Consider the following 21,339-nt stretch of genomic DNA (forward strand, 5'->3'; position numbering starts at 1 on the left):
AAAAATGAGACAAAGAGGTCCTTTAGTATTTCCAAAAGATGATTACAAAAACATTTACACAAGGGGTACTTGCACAAAAACACAAAATAAAGAAACCTAAAGCTACTCCAGGGCCACATCTTCGGCAACTACATCATCGGGAGCCTCCTCCTCAGGGACTTCATCTTCGTATCCCATGCTCTCAAAGACACTAGCTGAACCATCCTCGTCAGAAAGCAAAGCGGCAACCTCTTCTTCCAAAATTTTTGCCCTTTCAATATCAGCTGAGAGGTCGAAGCCGCGAGCATGCACCTCTTCGAGGGTTTCCCTTCGGGATTGTCGCCTGGCGTGTGTCAAGTGTACATGATAACTTAACTTTGGCCGCAACAGAGATCTCCTATGCACGGGTGTTAGCTGCTTCAAGGTCATCCCGGTACGAAGATATAAATGCCTCAGCATCGGATTTGGCCTTGGCAAGCTCAGCATCGGATTTAGCTTTAAGCTCCTCGATTGTGCGGCCCTGAGCTAGGATCTCCTCCTTCACACTTCGAAGATGGCGTTTGATTGGAGCCAGCTGCTCCCGAACAGTATCTTTCTCCGAGGCAAGACTGTCCATACCTTGCCTCCACCCCAAGGTCTCGACCTCCTTCATCTTGAGCTCCTCTCGGAGCTGCCCCACCAGCTCGTCCTTTTGTTGAAATTGCAAAGTGAAAGTGTTAGTAGACCGATCGGACAAGTCCATAACAAAATATCAGAGGGTATATTACCTTTTCGGTAAGCTCAGTTTGTTCTTGACGAGCCTTTTCCAGCTCGGCTTGAAGGTCGATGATCTTCTTCTCTTTCTTGACATAGAGGGTTCTAAGAACATCCCCCTCTTCCGAGATTTTCTTAAGCTCGGCCTCACATCGAGAAAGCTCAGCTCGGGACTTGGAGAATGCTTCTTTATGGAGAACAACGGCCTTCACAAAAGGGATGTGTTAAACTCACAACACCAAGGATAAAGGCACAAGCGTAATCCTAAAGGACAGAAACTTACTTGTTTGAAGAGCTGATGGGCCTCGTCAAAAATAAAAGAAGCATCTGGGTCGGGGCCATCTTCGATCCTTGCAAGGCATTCTCGAAAAATATCATGCCCTTCGGTGCTCATCACCACGTCAGGAGTTCTTATGTTCCAAGCATCTCGGAATTGCCCCTCGGAGAATTTAGGACCAGGCAGCGAATCATCCACATTGATTACCCTAAGGGATCCACTCGGGGCGTTCTCTTCTATTCGAAAGGCCTCGGGGCCGGGCCCTCAGTCTTGCCCTCCAAATGACCTCCAAGACGAGGTGTGCTTTTACTGCTCGATGGCTCGGGGACTTTACTCGAACTCCGCTCGGAGATTTCTTCGCTTCTAGAATGAACCACGTCCGCCACCACCAGTTCGGCAGGCTTCGAAGCACTAGTGCTTCCTCTTTTACGAGCTACCAATAGGCAATCATCCTCTTCTTCTTATTCTTCCTGGTCCCGAAGGCGTAGGGCCGTTCTTGTAGATAAGGCCACAATATTGTCCTTGGGTTTTCGAACCGTGCTCTTCTTCGGCTTCGATGTATTTATAGGTGACCCCCTCTTTCTTTTCTTTTCTTTGGGAGGCTTTGGGACATCTTCTTCACCGGTTGGGGGCAGCCGCATAGTGACAGTGTCTCCGAGGCCTGCATAAACACAAAGTAAGTACTTCACTAAAAAATACAAGTAAATAAACAAGGGAACTCACCGTGGTTTTTAGCCTTCCATCGACCGTTGGGCAGGTCACGCCAGCAACGCTCCGCGCATGAGGAAGTGGAGACCAGTTTTCGGACCCAACCTTCAAGGTCCGGGACTTCTCCAGGAAACCAAGCAACAACTACACCATCAGAAAGGGATTAGATCGAGAAAAAAGCGAAGTGAGAAAAATAAGAAGTGGGGTAAAAGGTTATTATCTGTAAGCATGTACTTACATTTCATGTTCCATTCCTCGGGGAATTGCATCCTCGGGCTCATCTATCCTCGGTCTTTGTCCTCATCGATGCTGGAGAAGAGAGATTCGAGGATCGGCGTTGCAGCTTTATCAGGACACCTCGATAAAGGCGAGGGCTATACAGCCTGATCAGATGGTCGAGGGTAAAAGACATCCCCTCGACCTGGTTCCAGAAGTATCTGATCAGGTGGACGATTCGCCAGAACGAAGGGTAGATCTGGCTGAGCGTCACTTGGTATTATTGGAAAAAATCAAGAATCACTGGATCTATGGGACCCAGAGTTGGATATACGGGGCCCAGCGTGAATGGATAGGCATGCTTAAGTACCCCACTTTGTGTGTAGTGATATCCTCTTCAGGGGAAGAGATCACTACTTCTTTGTTCTCCTAACTGCAGTCCTTCTTCAGCTGCTCGAGCTCATCCTCGGTTATCAAACAAATGTATTGGGACATAGGCTCACATCGGCCTGGTGTCGATACAGGTTTTTCAACTTTGAAATCAGATGTTGTTTCACACGGCGGGGGAATGCATTCCTCGATACGAGGTGGCACCACCGTTTTACTTTTGGCCGGCCGTGATGATGAAGAGGCTTTTTCTTTCTGGGGAACAAATTTAGATGTTTTAGCCATTATGGTGTGGAAATTCAAAGAGAAAAGGTTGGTGATGAAGTAAAGGCAAACTAAAGATAAGGATGACCTTAGAGAAGTTGAAGGAGCTAATGAAATTTTGAAGACGATTAGAGAAGTAAAGTTTGTGAAATGGTAAAGTTGGCCTATTTATAGAGGTTACTCAAGCGTATTGGGGAAGCCAAATAGCCGACCTTTTGCCTCCTCCAATTAATGACTTTGGGAACTGCGCAAAAGCGGCCTTTCAGTCACTTCAGCCACTGACATCACAAGATTGACATTGGGACCGAGGCATCGGAGCAGTGAAGATCAAATCGTTTCTTATCGACCTACTCTAAGAAATACGGGGACTATCTGTGTACAGTCAAAATCAGGCACGCCCAATTTCCCAGGCTCGAGGGATCGCCTTAGGTCCGAGTTCAAGTAAGCTCGAGTTCGAGGGTAGAATGCAATGCCCGAAGATAGCAATGGGAGGAATACTGAAGTTAAGTATGCTCGATCTCGAAATTGTACCGTTATGGATTTGTAACAGAATAAGCTAGATTCTTGCCACGTCCCCAAAATCATGGCGCAAATCCTGGAATAGGATTGTACGATTTCGTACAAGGTGGTTAGACAGCTGTACCAAGAATATTCCTTACTGTAAATAGAAATATACCTTATTTAGGCCCCCCCTATTATATAAAGGGGACTCCAATCATTTGTAGCATCATCTAATCATTGAGAAAAGAATATACTCTCTACTTTTGCCTACGTTCATCAGAATTGTCTTTTAGCTCTACTACTCTTTTTTTACTTTTCTTGCTTAATCGTTCTTATTGTTCTAAACTCACCTCGAGGTCACTAAGCTCGAGGTCACCGCTGAGTTACATTCGTTTGATTCACTTATTTCTTTTGTTTCTACTTCATATTTTTTTTATTGTTAATTGGTATTGAACTAAATCACATATCTTTAAAATCATAAATTAAATTTAATTGTTACTCATATTTTTTAGGTAAACAAGAAGAAATGACTAATCAGTCCGTACTTCCCCGGTTGATAGTGCTGGATCTTATCAACCTACCAAAGCTATTTCTTTCCGAAGAAGCATCCTCTAGAATTTCCATATCTCTACAAAGTGGAGATTAACGAGTGCCCTGATATGAAGATGTTTGTCCTGGGATCTGTGGGTACACGGAGTCTCAAAAGGCCGAGCGTTGAAACTAAAGATGATATCATTAAAGTGATACAGCAGATTTCCAAATGTAAGGTTTGTGGTGTAACCAACTATAATTGTGCTTGTAGTAGTATGCCCTGCATCCCTTATTAAAAATGCAAACTAGCAAGTGCTTTCAACTTTTGTAGGTTTCTTGTTCTAGCTTGAAAGAGCTACGACTCTCCAGCGAAAGCATAACATCTCTTTTCTCTCACCAACTTCCAACTGGCTACTTCAGCAACCTTGAAACATTGAAAGTATGGAATTGTGGCAAATTGAGAAACTTGATGTCTCCATCAGCGGCCAGAGGTGTTCTTAATCTATGAATCCTAGAGATAAAAGAATGTCCATCAATGGAAGAAGTGATCGAGAAAGAGGAACTAGGAGTAGAAATGACTAATAACTCCTTATTTCTCGGTTGGAAGATCTGTATCTTAGCAATCTACAAAAGTTGGGCCATTTTTTCCTAACAAAGCGTGCTCTAGAATTTCCATTTCTCAGAATAATGTAGATTTTCAGCTGCCCTGAAATAAATATGTTTGTCCAGCTGGGTTCTGTGAATACACCAAGTTTTGATAGAGTGGATATCGATCCATGAAGTAGCCATTATGTTAGATGATCTCAACAAAGCGATACAGAAGATCATTAATTCGAAGGTTTGTCTTGTACTGCTGTATAACTAACTATATTTTGTCACATTCATTAATAGTAATAGACAGTGCTCTCTTTCCGTTTTAACTAGTAAATAGTACTAATAACATTCAGATAGTTACCTGTGTTATTCACTTGAACATTTCTATGCATTTTATGCAAAGACCTTAGCCTAAATTCAATTCTCTTGAATAACAATTACAAGTAAGTTCAATATATCATTGTTCCTATTGGTTTCTTAGGTACTCAATTAACAGAAGGGGAAGACTTATCAATGATCCACAACTCCTCCATTAGACTCCATGACAAAGACTGAAAAAATTGGATAGAGAAAATCGATCGATCGAGAGAGAGGAATTTACTTGAAATTATCAAGCTGCAAACTCCCCCTCCTAACTCATTCCATTTTATCGTGTAGGAATGAGTCAAGTTAGGCAGTTAGAAAGAGATAAAAGCTGGACCATTGATTGTAAAATCTAATCGTCACCGTCCAAATCGAATGCATGTGACGCACACGTGACCAGTCCTTCTTTATTTCCCATTCCCGGCAATTCAAATTTCCCCCAATTTGCTACTCCCTTCGCTACAGAGTTGTTTTTTATTTCTAAAAAAACATTTTCATTTGATTACTGAAAAATATAATCTACTTGGTAAACTTGACGCTTTTTTTTTCCTTCGATTAAACAAGTTCTGTTCTAAAACGATACAAAAATTGTAATTCAATTTTTATCTCTTTCAACTTTCTTGCCCTTTCTTTGTCCAAGTGAAGACAGAAAAATTGAATCCTTTTTTGGTTAAAGAGCTTGAAAGTGAATCTTTATGGTTACGATGATGATGATGTAGATGGAGATGTGGAAATTGCAATTTTGTAATTACATCTCGACAAGCAGATACACGAGGAAGCTCGAAAATTGGCTCAGAAGGTCTGATTCTCTCTCTCTATATATTGATTGTACCACTTTTGTTCTCTTTTCCTCGTCGGTGGGAGGGAGTAATATTTTATGAAGGGTTTACCTTTTATTCTAGCAACTTGGTAAGCAAATGTGAACTTCCAAAAGGGAGCAATTACTTTTCCCTTTTTCTTCTATTCAGTGTCTGCCAGGCAGGCATGAATATAATTTGGAAAAGTGTGTGCAAATATTATATAATGAGTTGAGATCAACCTAACTGTAAGAGACTTTTTGTAAAAGATATATTTATTAAAAGAACACATCTACATTCGGATATTGGATATACTTGACTTTATTGTCTAAAAAATCATCTTTTAGCAAGTTATACTAGGATGATTGCCAATCTATCATAGGGTGATCCACTGGATCATGACCAAAGAAAAGTTGAGCAAAAGAATCTTTGAAAGGACTTAATTTTCATAAAGTATCGTAGGGCATGTCATTATTCAAGGATAGTTTACAGGGAACTTATACTGTATCTTGCATAATTTTTCATTACTTAAATAGAAACAGTACCACTTAGTTTGTTAGCGCTCATTATGTCTTCTTTTTTTTAAATAATATATGCTTCATCCTCTAACCTTTAGGTATACATATAATTATGCATGTGGTCATTAATTTATCTCAAACATTGGCGTGACAACAGAGGTAGTGGATTAGTAGTTTAGGATAAAAAATTTAGGAGTTTGGTAAACAACAAACTTGCTTAGGTTCTGAGAGGTACCATAAACTTTAGTATTAATATAATGGAATTTCCCAATGTATACAACCGAGACAAAATCTACTCGGGGGTTATGTGTTTATCCTTGGTACGAGTTGAATAACCTGGAAATCAGCCAAATAGACCATAATTGTTAGATCAATTATGAAATTTGAATTTGTAGCTTTGGAGTTGGCTGTTGATGGTGCTAAGTGCTTAAGAAGCTTCGTAGCAAGTATTCCAATAGGAATAAAATCAACACTTTATGGTCTAAACATTATGATCGTTAAGCAGCAATAGTCTTTTGTACATTTTCAGCTTTCTATAAAAATATCCATGCGAAATGAGCTGGATAATTTCGCCAAAAGAAAAGAAGCAATAGTTTTAGCAAAAAATAAATCGTTTAATTAAAGAAATAGACACGATAATATTTAGATATAATGTGATAAAATAACTTGTTAGAGAAGAAATTATTTTCAATGATTATGTGAGGTCAGGAAAAAATTTGGTTCGATCCTCCAACTAAACCTTTGGCCAGAAAATTAGTGACGGAAACATTGAGGGCTGTAGTGATCCCTCCTATGGTATGTATAGTGCAAGATGCAAGGACTAGTGATGTAGATTTAAACTCTTAATCCAATTCATATCCTTTATAGTTGGCTTGTATTGAGAAAGTAGTGTCTTTGATATGGTTCAGTAAATAGGAATCCTAGTAATATAGTAAAGATTGGAAGAACATAGGAATATGGGTCCATATAGGACCGAAGAAAAGGCATAATAGGCTAGTTTGATCCCACGCAAGCAGCATGGCATGATCAGTCTTATCGGGCGGGGAATTGCTTTCGGTAATATAGCTTCCTACTATCGCACCCTAGGAGAGTGCAAATGACAAGTTGAATGGTCTCTGTGCTACACTTGAACAATGGACTTATATGAGTGCGAAGTTGGTAGCTCCTATGAAATTTGTAACAAATATTACTAGAGTACTCATGAACAACCAGACGCATGTATGGCCTATTAATTAGCGCACAAGACCGTGATAAACAACAAAGTATATGGGAGTGTACATTAATGTGAGAGATAAGATGCTTAGTTCATAACAAGAATTCTTCATTCATAGTAGTTGAAACTTTACCAATTATTATGTAAATTAAATCTTATTTTATCTTGATCTGGTTCATAATCCAAAAGACATCAGATTTGATGTATTATACTTGATTGATGAAAACCGATCAATATTAATATTACTATTATTAATATTTATTTTAATATTCCCTTGAGATATGTGGGGAATTGCTAGAAAGATTGAGAATAGTATTCCTTTTGAATTTTTTTTGGTATCTCTTCCTTAAAAGAAAAAAATATTTCTTCTTTTTTGCCTACTTTGTATGTCTCTAAGGTTTAGAACTACACGGCTTTTGTACGAGGTCGGACCAAGTCCCCCTCTTGTCTTGTATCTTTTTGATATATGCAACCTTATTTTTTATTTCTTTTTTAAAAAGTAACAATTAGAATTGAAAGTCCAAAAGCGCTCCAGAATGTAACAAAATAAGGGTCTTGTTTCTTAATGACTCATTTGAGAGCTTAGTAATCCATGTGAAACGTGGAGCGGAAATTCCAAAAGCAACCATTACTTTTCCCTTAAAGTTCTCACTTGAGTTTATAAATGTGAATGGAGCAAATTATGAGGTTCCTTATGGAATTATTATAACTTGCACTACTTTAAAACTTTTTACTAGAAAAAATATTCATCATACTATCTTTTCAGCTAAAAAAGGAAAAAGCAAAAATTTCATGTCTGTGAACATACTTTTATTTTATTGTCTTAGAAATCATCTTTTATTCAAGCAAGATTAGCACTCGTTTGATGTGTGGTCAAGCTCCAGCTAGATCCATTAATGGATGGGAAAAGAAAAGTTGAGCAAAAGAATCTTTAAAAGGTTCCAGTAGGGAATAACATTATACAAGAATAATTTATACTTTATTTTGCATAGTTTTTCATTATTTAATTAATTAGACTAGTCTGTCTTTCTAATTTTTTTGCATATATGCTTCATTCTCTAAGCTTTAAGTACATTAATAATTAGCACTCAATAGAGAATTTTGTATGGAGGGAATGAGGTTGACAGCTGATCAATTTGCAGAATAAATGTTTTTAAAGGCTAGTGCTTTATTTGTTATGCATGTGGTCATTTAATTATCTCAAACGTTGTCCTGATAACAGAGGTAGTGGATTTAAAAAAACTTAGGAGTTTGGAAAAACAACAAACTTGTTTAGGTTCAGAACATCGAGTAACTATATATAGTGTAGAGTTCCACTGTTGAAGTCCACAGCTTTCTCTATTCCTCTTCTTCATATCCTCTGCTTCCGATTGAACACAGCATTGACTCTCAAAGTTTCCCTGTAAACATTTTCTCCTTCGCATTGCTCCTTGAATTGACAAAAGACTCTATTCCTTTGCTTTCATTTTCATCTACTTTAAAACATCAAAAGAAAATAAAAGTTTTATTTCCATCCTACCTTTGCATCCTTGTACTACAAAATCTAGTCAAAAACATCAAAAGAAAAAAAAAAGTTTCATTTCCGTCCTACCTTTGCTTCCTTTTACTACGAAATCTAGTCAAAAATATCAAAAGAAAAAAAAAAGTTTCATTTCCATCCTACCTTTGCTTCCTTTTACTACGAAATCTAGTAAAAAACAGCGGAAAAGAAAGGGAAAAAAAAGAGAGATTCTACTAAGAACCAAAGTTAGCAAAGTTCAGATTTCAGAGGATCGCAGAACGACTTCATATCTGTATTACAGCCTTATCTAAAGGAGATAGCTATGGAAGTCTTATCTAAAGTTGTGGAAAAAGTTAATGAGTGGTTGATCCAGTCAGTTCTTGTTTTGGTCATTATTTGGGTTTTCCGGTCCGTTTTGGAAAAAGTCACTGCTTGGTTGAAAGAGAGAGTTAAGAAAGAGATGTCTAAAGTTTGGGAAAAAGTTACTGATTGGTTGATTGAGGCAGTTAAGAAAGAGATAGCCAAGATCGTGTATTTCTTTTCCTATGAGAGCCACATCACATCTCTGGAAACTGAATCTCTGAAGCTGAAGCAAATGAGAAGTAGGGTGCAGCAAAGAGTGATTGCTGCACAGAGGAACTTAGAAGTCATTTCCTCCAACGTCGATTCTTGGTTAAATAGTGCTGAAAAGACAACTTTTGATGCGGATAGTATACTAGTACGCAGATCTGAGGTTAAAAGAGGTTGTTTCTATGGCTGGGTTCCAAACTTAAAGTCACGTTACTTGCTGAGCAAGAGATCTGATGAAATTGCATAGAAGGCGACCAAACTTCAAACTGAAGGCGAACAATATGATGATGAATTCTCCCATCCTGTCGAAACTAGAATTATACCTAGTAACGGTGGTGTGGAGCTTCAATCCAGAAAAGAGAAGGAGGAAGAGGTCATGAGAGCTTTGGAAGGTGAGAGTGTCTCTATTATTGGGATATGCGGTATGGGCGGTGTTGGTAAATCGACACTGGCTGAGAAAATCAGAAAATCTGCGATGCACAAAAAGTTGTTTCATGAGGTTGTCAAGGTAGATGTTGGACAGAACCCAGACTTGAAAAAAAATTCAGGATCAGATCGCAGGAGGATTCGGTCTGACACTAAAAGGGAACAATTTGTGCGATCGTGGAGATAAGCTGCTCTTAAGGTTAATGGGCTCGGACAGCGTCCTTGTAATCTTGGATAATGTGTGGAAGGCTCTTCAGGATAATGATCTAAATACACTTGGAATTCCGATCGGTAGCAACCACAACCATCGGTGCAAAGTGATATTGGCAACACGTTACAGAGATGTTTGTTCAAGAATGAATGGTTTGATCATAGATGTTGGAACTTTACCAGAAAAAGAAGCATGGATTCTTTTTAGGCAGAAGGCCGGAAATTCAGTTGATGATCCTTCTCTTCATAAGACAGCAAAAGCTGTTGCGGAAAAATGCAAAGGATTGCCGCTTGCAATTATTACAGTTGCAGGAGTGCAAAATGGTAAGAAAAGCAAGCATTCATGGGAGGATGCTCTTGCACAATTAGAAAGATCAGCACCAAGACATATCCCAGAAGTTATTAAAGATGTGTATCAACATCTATAGCTAAGCTATGATCACTTGGAAAATGATGAAGCCAGGTACCTCTTTTTGTTCAAGGAAGATAGTGATATTTGGGCGGAAGAATTACATAGATATGGAATGGGGCTTGGCATCTTTTCAGAAATTAAAAATTTAGAAGACGGAAGAAATAGGTTGTATCACCTTTTAGAAACACTGAAAGATCGTTTCTTGTTATCTGAAGGCTCCCGCAAAGGTCATGTTAAAATGCACGATTTGGTCCGTGCCGTGGCTATATCAATTGTATATGAGAGAAAGCATGTCTTTTTGGTAAGTCACGATGTGAATTCACAAGTGTTTCCAAGAGAAGATGCTTACAAACAATACACTCACATGTCGATTGTTGCGGAAAAATTTGTTGAGCTTCCTGAAAAAATAATTTGCCCAAGACTTGAGTTACTAATGTTAAAAGTACGCTTTGAATATGAATCCATCAAATTACATGATAATTTTGTTGTTGGGATGAGTAAACTCAGTGTCTTAAGCGTGAGGGCAGCTCGATACTGGGACCCAATTCTGCATTGTCCAGCATCGGCGACGAAGAGTTTGTCAAACCTGAGGACTCTATGTCTGAGTAATTTACGATTGGATGACATATCCAATATTAGGGAACTTGTCAATTTAAAAATTCTCAGCATTAGAGATTGTCGTTTAGAGGAGCTGCCAAAGGAGATAGGAGAATTGAGCAATCTAATTATGTTAGAGTTTTGGAATGAGGAAAAAGCACTTATAAAGGATTTTACCAGCTGGGGTCTTATCAAAACTAGTTCCATTGAAGGAACTACATGTGATGGAAGTAGAAGATTGTAGTTACTCCACCTTGAGGGAGCTGGAATCCTTGACAAATTTGACTGCACTAACATTAACCAAATGTTCTGTAGATGTGATTCACTGTAACTTGGCCCTTCCCAAGTTGAAGCGGTATTCTTTACAACTGGGCAAGAGTTTCACTTTTCACGAGCATTTAATCTCTGGTATTTATGAAAGGATTATGGATCTCGAGGTTAATAGTGAGATCACTGCATTGGGTGATTGGATCGGCCCCATGTTGAGGAAGAGTGAACTTGTACATTCAAGAGGAAATGGCTCCAACAAAGTGTTGACCCAGTTGCTCGACGATGGAATATTTCAGAACGTGAGAGATCTTAGTCTGGCTGATTGTGATTCATTGACACATTTATTGAAGATCTGTCAGAATAATATTCCGTTCCCCAAACTTGAAAGCCTGAAAGTAAGTAGATGTCATAATCTACAGTATCTCTTTTGCCTGTCCTTTGCTGCAGGGAGTTCGTCAAACTCAACATTAGCTTTGCCTGGTGATGAGGAAGAGGAGATTACTCCAGACAGGAACATAGTCCAAGTAATCAAGTTCCCCAATTTATATTCCTTGCACCTTGAATATCTAAAATGCTTCACTCACTTTTGCAATGACACTGTTGAGGGCATTGAGTTCCCTCAGTTACGGATAATGAAGATGTGCCAGTTCAAAAGTTTCTGGCCAACAACCAGCAATACAATGTTAGAAGGAAGCTCTATCACCAACTCAAATACTCTTTTTGATGGAAAGGTATGCTTCTACATGTGACGCAACATGAAACTTCTTTTTTTTTTTTTTTTCTTCCTTCTTTTCAGTTTGTATTAAGAGTGTATTTATGAATTAAAAAATCACGTCAATATTTCACTTTGTGTTACTCCGATGTAGAATGAGTATATGGTTCCATTTTTCTATTTGTAATTGAACATATTATACAATGCCTTCTTCAACTGTTGCAGGTTTGTTGTCCCATCCTGGAAGAACTAGAGGTCACTGGTACTGACAGCATAACAGCTCTATACTCTCACCAACTTCCAACCAACTACTTCAGCAAACTTGAAAGTCTGACAGTATACTCTTTTGGCAAATTGAGAAACTTGATGTCTCTATCAATGGCCAGAGGTGTTTTGAATCTCCGAATACTGAAGATATTAGACTGTCCATCAATGGAAGAAGTGATCAAAGTAGAGGAACAACAAAGAGAAGGAATGACTAATGAGCCCTTATTTCCTCGGTTGGAAAGACTGCAGCTTATCAACCTACCAAAGCTGGAGTATTTCTTTCCAGCGGCTTTGGAATTTCAATTTCTTAGAGGAATGCATATTAGAAGATGCCCTGAAATGAAGACGTTTGTCCTGGAATCTGTGAGTGCTCTACTGCTATATCTTTCCGTTTTTACTTATTCTAAGTCAACCATTTCATTTAATTACTTTTTTCACTTCCTGTTACCTTGATGTAAGATGAGACAAGGTTCATTTTTCAATTTATACTTGAAGCTATATTAAGTTTTCATCACTTACGAAAAATGCAAGATTTTGCAGGTTTCTTGTCCCAGTGAGTGGCTAGAACTCTATGAGGATGACAGCACAACTACTCTATGCTCTCACCAACTTTCAACTGGCTACTTCTGCAAACTTGTAGAATTGAGAGTTAGTGGGTATGGCAAATTGAGAAACTTGATGACTCCATCAGTTGCCAGAGGTGCTTTGAATCTGCGACTCCTACTTATAGAACATTGTCCATCAATGGAAGAAGTGATCACAGAAGAGGAAGGAGTAAAAATGACGAATGCATCCTTATTTCCCCGTTTAAAAAATCTGTATCTTAAAAATCTACCAAAGCTGGGGCATTTCTTTCTGACAAAGCGTGCTCTAAAATTTCCAATTATTAAAGTAGTGCAGATTAAAAGGTGTCCTGAAATGAAGACGTTTGTCCAGGGATCTGTTTCCAATGAGCAGTTCTTCAATTCTAACGTTTGTCACATGCTTTCATAAACCCCTCTTCTACTTCTGTCTTTCTGTTTTTACTGCTTATAATAGTGGAAAGAAAAGGAACACTAATTATGTAAATTCTGTAACTACGCCAAATTAATTTTATTTTGGGTGAAATCAGCCTTTGATTTTGCTTTAAATATTAAATAGTAGATCTTACGCCCTTCATATCTTACGCAATGTCTATTTTGATCTTTAACTTTTTTGCCCACTTCTATGTAATACTTTTTATACACCAACACAACAACAACAATAACAACAATCAGTATTATCCTACAACCTTTTGTATTATACACCATATTTTATTTTTTACCTAGGTACTTTACCTATAATTTAAGTTGTGTTTTACTTATTCGGAATTGTAAATTATGTTCATATAAATTATTACTAATAGCTCCTTTACATATTTGTTATGAAATGTATTCTAATTTCACCATTTCATTTAATTAGTTACTCACTTCCTGTTACCTTTGATGCAATATGAGATACGGTTCGTTTTTCGATTTTTTAATTGAAGCTATATAAGTTTCGATTTCGATTATAAAATTCAAGGACCTCAACTTTTGCAGGTTTCTTGTCCCGCTCTGGAATGGCTAGAACTCAGCAAAGCTGACAGCATAACTGCTCTATGCTGTCACCAACTTCCAACTGACTACTTCAGCAATCTTGAAGATTTGGAAGTAATGAACTGTGCCAAATTGAGAAACTTGATGTCTCCATCAGTGGCCAGAGGTGCTTTAAATCTCCGAAGACTAGATATAGCACACTGTCCATCAATGGAAGAAGTGATCACAGTAGAGGAACAACTAGGAGGAGGAATGACTAAAGAGCCCTTATTTCCTCAGTTGAGAACGCTGGACCTTTATGACCTGCCAAAGCTGGGGCATTTCTTTCTGGCAAAGCGTGCTATAGAATTTCCATCTCTTAGCGATGTGACGATTACATACTGCTCTGAAATGGAGGCGTTCATCAAGCAGGGATCTGTGAGTACACCGAGTCTGAGAATGCCGATGGTAGATCATTGTATGAGCAAGTATAATATGTTTGAATATGATCTCAATGAAGTGATTCATGAGGGCTTCAAATCCAAGGTACTTTGTCTTGTGCACTATGTAACTAACTATATTTTCGCGTGCATTAATACACCCCTGCTCTAGTTCTATCTTTTTGGTTTAACTACTAGATAGCTAGTTATATTCATATAGCTACTTCCGTGTATCAGTTGAAACAACTTTCATTTACTTGCCCAAATATTTCTGATTAGAAATCTAAAGCATCAGTCTACTCTTATTTTTAAATTTCTAAGCTAGTCATCTGTGTCCTTTTGCAATCTCTGCTCCCAGGGACAACAAGCTAGTCATAACGTTGCTGATGGCATTGAATCTGAAGCTAAACATGGCTCTACTGATGGCGACGAATCTGAAACTGGTGATGCGCTAGTGAGGGTGAGAAAGGGAAAGCAAGTACTGCCTGATGTCTCTAGTAACGTCGACGAATCTGAAGTCAAAATGGCAGAAACTGGTGCTGTCTACGATTCTGAAGCTAGTGGGTCTTTGTCTCACTGTTAAAAAGATCTCATAAATCTAGTGCCTAGCTAGTCTCAGGTGCTCCCAGAGATATCAGTATGAACTCAAACTCAGCAATAATAAGTGTAATTATGCAATTATTCTTTAGTTTTCTGAAAGTACATTTTAGTTCGTTTCTAAGAAAGTGTTTAACATTCCTATGCATTTTAGGTAAAGACCTTAACCGAAATAAAATTTCTTTGGCACTCATGTGATGAACTATCAAATAATGTTGTCTAAGGTTTCTACCTTCATAATGGAAAATCGCCTCTCTGCTTTTGTTTCTTTTTTAATGGAAATAAAGATTGTTCAAACATAACTCAGAAGTTGAAGCAACAACTTTTTCAAATAGTACCAAGTCTTTCAAGTGGTGTTTTTCGTTAACACAAGTTGCATATGTGAAACTGGACTCTAACAACAATTGCATATACAATATAGTCTAATGCTAAGCACATATTCACCAGTACAAAAACCAAGCCGTTAGCTCACTTCTTCTATTTGTATATGTTTCAGTCTCAGACTTCTCATCACGATACTCATCACACAGACAGGAAAATGGCATTGAATAGTATAGAAGTATCAAGCGCGAATACTAACAGAAGACTGCAGCTCTAAAGTGTGCTGCTGGCATTCTACGTACCTCAAAATAGAGTGTCCTGGATTGTGACCCACACTCCAATTCAAGGTGGACAAAGGCGCGCTAGACTTGAGGAAATACTTCAATCTCTATCTGAAGAGACTCTCCAATTGCCTGGGCTACTTTTAATTGCAAATCTTCTGGGCAGAAACCAATTATCAATTTATGTATGAAACTCTTACCAATATTCCAAGTAATCTGCAGTGATTTAACAATCTTCTATCAATTTCTATGATTAATTAGAAATAGGAAGTTGCCTTAATAAAAAGAACATACATATAGGCCATCTGACCTCAACAACGTAAAGAACGCCAAGGTTAATTATAGGCTCGAACACTCTTCGCTCTTCTAAAATTTGAGGGGATGGAGCAACAGGACCAGATATATATAAGTTTGTGCAGAACTTCAGGAGAAGCTGATAGTCCAACCAGAAAAACTGCAGGGAGGAGCAACATGCAGGATATATATATATATATATATATATATATATATATATATATAAGCCAGTGAAAGTCATGTCCTGTATTATGAATAAAAATAATCAATGGGCCATGACGAAGAACGAGTTTGAGAAACTAGCAAACATGGTGTGGGATCCGGGTTGATGGGAGGTTAGGGTAGCAATAATAGAGGTAGTCTGAATATTGTTTGAACCTTCCCCTCTCTGGTCTCTCTCCCTCGACTATTTTTTATATGTGAAATTTCTTTTTGTTCCTATCTTAGTTATGTTAATGTCTATCTTGTTATTCTCTAATCTCATGTACTGAGTTTCAATTAATCAAAGATCAATTCCCAATTTCCGATTTGCAATTGTGTTGTTTGATAAGTTCATAACATCCTGCATATCATACTTGGTAAAAGTTAGTCCATTTTTGCTAAACAACAAAGAAAGGATATTTCGCATGTAGATGCATTTTCAAAGATAGGAGTTGGAAAAAAACTAATTTGTTTTCGAAACTTCTACAAAAAATTCAGAGGGCAAGCATCACTCCTGCACATAGCTAGGCCAATTGTACTGAGGTCATATTTTCTGAAGGTGCACTTTTTATCAGCTGTTCTACGGCTTGGACTAAAACTTGAAAACCTATGTAATCAAAACTGCTCAGTTACTGATGCAATATATATAATTTGTAAATGCAAATGATCAGGTACAATCGTTGCAGTCTATCTAGACATATTATATCATAGTCACAGAGCTTTCCGATATATACAAATAATTAATGGGAAAAGGTCCAGATTTATTCTTTTACTTTTAAATATTATCTATATTTAACCTTTATACTCTCAGGACATATATACCCCTACCGTTAGCAAACTATTCAAATCTACCCTTATTTTTAACATTGCTCCGATGCGGCCGTGGACCCAGCTATTAAACTGCCACAGTGGACATCGAACACCTTCAACGAGGAGTTCGTCGCTCCCAAAATATATTAAATCTGAAGAAAAATTTCATAGACATGACTTAGGTGTCAAGGATGATGATAATTCTTGTGTTCGCATCAATTTTGATCCTTGCCAAAAAGATGATAAAATTAAAAGAGAAATGTACCAAGACAAGGTAATCCAGAAGAAGAAAGGAAACAAAATCTGGGGAAAAAATACTCTCGAATGAAATAAACCCCAGAACAAAGCCACAAAGAAATTGATCCTTAGATCTCTACACAGCTGAAAGAAGAGCCTATTTCATTACACCCAAAAAAAAAAATCAATGTTAACTTACAGTCTTACATATTCACATCTTTCAAAAATCTAAATCAGAAAACAATATGGAGGGAAAAATGCGGAGTCCGTTACTTAAATAGTTACAGCCGAACTCTCTTTTTTCTCTCTCTAGCTGCGATGAACAGTAGGGACGCAACAGTTCACCGGCCATAACTCCAGCGTCCACCGTGGAAAATTTTCAAAATTGGTGTCTAAAGAAGCTTCTAATCTTTGCACACAATCCCCAATCGATTTCATCTCCAAACTCGCAATCAATTGTTCCAGGTCTACGAATTAATGTAGAGGCTACTGTAGCACGCGGGTTCTGTGTTTTGAGCAGCCATGGCTGCCTTCGTCTCTCCCCAGCTCCATGCTGTGGGAGAGTCCAGTCAAAATCCAAAGGAAACAATTGTTAAACACAATCCAAAACAAACATATGCTGAAAGAATTGCTGGTCACAAATCTGACGCGTCGAAATCGAAAATTGAGTTATGTCCAGTTACTGTTATTCATGGAGAACCAACTGTTGAATTCACCATTGAAGAGGTTAACTCATTCACCATAGAAGAAGGACTGCATCAAGCAGTAATTCTAAAATTCTCGTATGGGAAACCAGATCTTCATGAGTTGCGACAAGCTATTCCAAAGCAATTTAACGTGAAAGGATATTGTAATGTTGGGCAACTAGAATATCGGCATATCTTAGTAAGGTTTGATCTTTTTGATGATTTTGTCCAGGTTTTGTCGAGAACTACTGGTTATATTACAGCAAAAGATGAAGAATTCTTTTATAGAACTTTCCTATGGACGATAGGATTTAATCCTCGTGAAGAAACGTCAAGAGCAGTGGTATGGATTTCGTTACCAGATTTGCCTGCAAATTTCTTCGCAAAAAATCCTTATTATCCATAGCCTCAGCAGTGGGAAAGCCATTAGCAGTGGACAAAGTAACTCAAGATAGAACGCGACCAAGTACGGCAAGAGTGAAGGTGCTACTTGAGTTGCTGGACAAACATCCTAAGCGAGTTAGGATAAATATTGTGGATACAATTTCTGGAAGGTTAGTTGAACATTACCAGCAGATAGTATATGATAATCTCCCTAAATTTTGTACATGTTGTAAACACAAAGGACATGATGTAAAATCATGCCGTTGGAAGATCGGGAAAAGTAATGAAGAAGTTGCACCAATTGTTGTAGTTGAAGGGCCGTGTAATCTTGACAAATTAGAAGGGGATGCTAGAGACTATCTTAATGCAAAAAGGGCTGGAAAATGGTAGATAATATAGCAAAGACGACTGTGGTCGAGCAACAAAAGGTGCGAACAGCAATGGAAAATCGAACTGGTAACTTGAACATTGATCGAGCAGTGAATGATAAGGGTCCAGCTTTAGCGATTAATCTTGTGGGGCAGGCCTATGATGAGCTACATGTTTCTACTGCTGCAACTCTTATTGATCGACCTGAAAGTTCAGCTATGGAACAGAAAAAGGCTAATGAGGATCGAGATGGTGCAGCGTTGCAACTTAGGAAGGATAAAAGGCATGCTGCTGTTCGAGGTTCTACTGGTAACGCCCTACAGGTTACACAAGTAGCAGTTGTCCAGAACTTTGCTAATTTATCTGATAGAGGAGTGCCCAGTACCTCTCATGGGAGGATAGAAAATAATGCAGGAGGTTTCAAAGCTCCTGTTGTAATTGGTGATAGTTTGGAGTGGGCAAATGGTACAGTAGCAACGTTTGACAAAATGGACAATTCAGCTAGAGTTTTGCTACCCAATACTGGGGAATGGAAAAAGGCTTCTGGTTTGACTCATACAACTGATCGAGCAGCTATTGATCCAAATGGTAAAAGAGCAGGGCAACTGGAAGTCTCTGCTGCACAAATATGTAGATTTCAAGGTGTGCAAAAGGAAAGAATTGGAGAAGGTAATGTATATCAATGTGTAGTTGAGAAGGAGAAGATAACAGATATAAAGGAGAAACAACCTACCGAGGCACCTGGTGAACCAAGGAAATCTGATACAACTCCAAGCAAAGTAGCTACTAAGAGCAACAACTGGACAATGGTCAATACATCACCTAGCAAGAAGCAAGCTGCTTTTCAAAATCAGATTGTACCATCACAAGTAATTGGAGTATCAAACTCTTTTGATGCTTTGGTCAATGAGGATGAGCATGATATGAATAAGACTATAAATAAGGACCAACAGAGGGATGATGAGACACAATCAGTAGATGGAAAAATAAGCTCTACATGGAATGTAAATCTGCGGACAAAGGCAAATGACATAGTTGCTCGACTTGTGGATGAGGCTAGTCAAGTACCTGATGCTGCTAAATCAACAATGATGAACAAAACTCCAAAAAACGGCCAACCACAAGCTTCAGGAAGTAGCAATCAACAGCAATTTCACAATAACGCAGGTGGTCAACTAAGTGTGTTGAAAGACATTGTTCCTGCTGATGCACAAAAGGCTGAGGCAAACAGTTCTAATGCACCCACACTATTTTTTTCCAATCCTCAAGTCGAACAAATCATCAAAGATACACAAAATGCAATGATGATGAACCCCAATATTGTTAAACAACCATTTGTCACTCTAAACACCTCAGTTTTTGAAATCCCCTCGCAATCAGTGGAATCTTCTGGGGAGTTTGAAGGTGAATCTGGGCAGCTCATGTTGTCAACAGGGAATAATAACGAGGTGATACAGTCAAATCTGAGGTTGATGGCTATCAAATCCAAGCTTTGGCAAGAGCAGCATGAGGATGACGATGAAGAGGATTGGGGCGATGGTTTCGTTGGTTATTCTTCAGAAGAGGCTGATAAGGAGGTTGATCGGGATAGTGCAGGGGAAGAGATTGATATAATGGCTATGAAAAAACTTGGACAAGTACGAGCAGCAAGTGCCAAGAGTAATCTGAACCTCAATGCTCCTGCTTTTGTTCCCAGAAGTTACTCAAATTCTGGTATGCAAAATGCAGCAACAGGAGCACCTACAGTTACTGTGCAGCAGCAGCAAATTGATCCCAACTCCTCAAATAATAATCCTACAGGTGATCGAAATACAACAGTACCACCAAAAATTGGGCAGCTCCAAGGTGTGATAAACAACCAGTACACATGCAACAACATCTACAACGAAGGTTAGTCCAGCAGCTAGTACTAAAGGTGATCGAGAAGTCACAACAGTGCAATCTGGACAGAATCAAATCGTTACAACTGTCCCAGTTATTTCAGAGGAGGAGAGAAAGCTTTTGGATGCAATGGTGAGTTCTACTTCGTTAACTCCTGTAAATCCAACTGCCTATAGCACTGGTCCTGTGAGTAAGAGCAGGAATAAGCTGCAAAAAACTGAACAACATCAAAGCAAGGCAATGGTGACAAATACAAAGGGACAATCTGCATTGGTAACAATAGACATCGTCCAAAATGCTCCACAATCTGTGAATGTGGGGAGAAAATTTTTTGAAGAAGGAGAGGAAGATGCAATGATACAACAATGCAGAGCAGATGCCGCAAGAAAAGGAGATTTATCACCTATGCATAGCGGCAAAGGCAAGAAGACTCATACAAGGAAAAATAGTTGGGACGACAAGGTTAGTGATTTTTTAAATGTTAGGCGACTTCCAATGAGAGTTGTCAAACAAAAGAAGGCCGCCCCAACTACATCTACAAAGTCCAATCTTTCAAAAAAGAAATCATGAATTTTGAATACATCTTGAAGAATTGGGATTTTGATAAAAAAGAGTTACAAATTGAAGAAATTACAAGTTCGGACAAGAAGGGACAACATTTTAATTCCTTCATCATTTTATTCTACCATTATGTTAGTATTCTCATTTGTAATATCATCACAGAGTATATTATAAACTCTGTGATGATCATTGAATATTTGGTCCTTTCAAGTTCTTTCTTTTTACATGCTTGCTAGTAGGTGAGGCCTTTTCTTTGCCTCAATAGGATTAATAAGGTAAGGTTTAGCCCAATTTGTGTTGCCTTATACCTATGCCTTTGGAAAAAATATCCACACGGCTATGAGATTATATGCCCTCGTGAGACGTTGCCGACAGCTACACCATGAATCCTCTACATGAGGCTGTCATCATAAGGCAGTGGGAGGCGCAGAGGAGTGATTATATAGCCAAGGCATATGGGCAATAATACCGGTGCTATTATCCCCCTTATTTGTACTTTTCCTAATTGTTGTATTTTCTTTTCTTTTTTATTAATAAAAGACTAGCCCTAGGCACTTGCCTAGCGGATTGCCAAAAAAAAAAAATGGTTACTCAACTATCTTAACTTATTTACTAAAGTCACTTTTCTTTCGTTCACAATAATAAAGTCACTGAACTATGTCTTTTGCACTCAGAA

General features: G+C 38.4%; 1 pseudogene; it reads left to right on the forward strand.

Moving 5' to 3' along the window:
* Positions 1 to 5,117: 5,117 nt before the first annotated feature.
* LOC104246580 (probable disease resistance protein At4g27220) lies at positions 5,118 to 14,885 on the forward strand (annotated as a pseudogene).
* The last annotated feature ends 6,454 nt before the right edge of the window (positions 14,886 to 21,339 follow it).

The sequence above is a fragment of the Nicotiana sylvestris genome, chromosome 12 (genome assembly GCF_000393655.2).
Source record: "Nicotiana sylvestris chromosome 12, ASM39365v2, whole genome shotgun sequence".
Classification (NCBI taxonomy): Eukaryota; Viridiplantae; Streptophyta; class Magnoliopsida; order Solanales; family Solanaceae; genus Nicotiana; species Nicotiana sylvestris.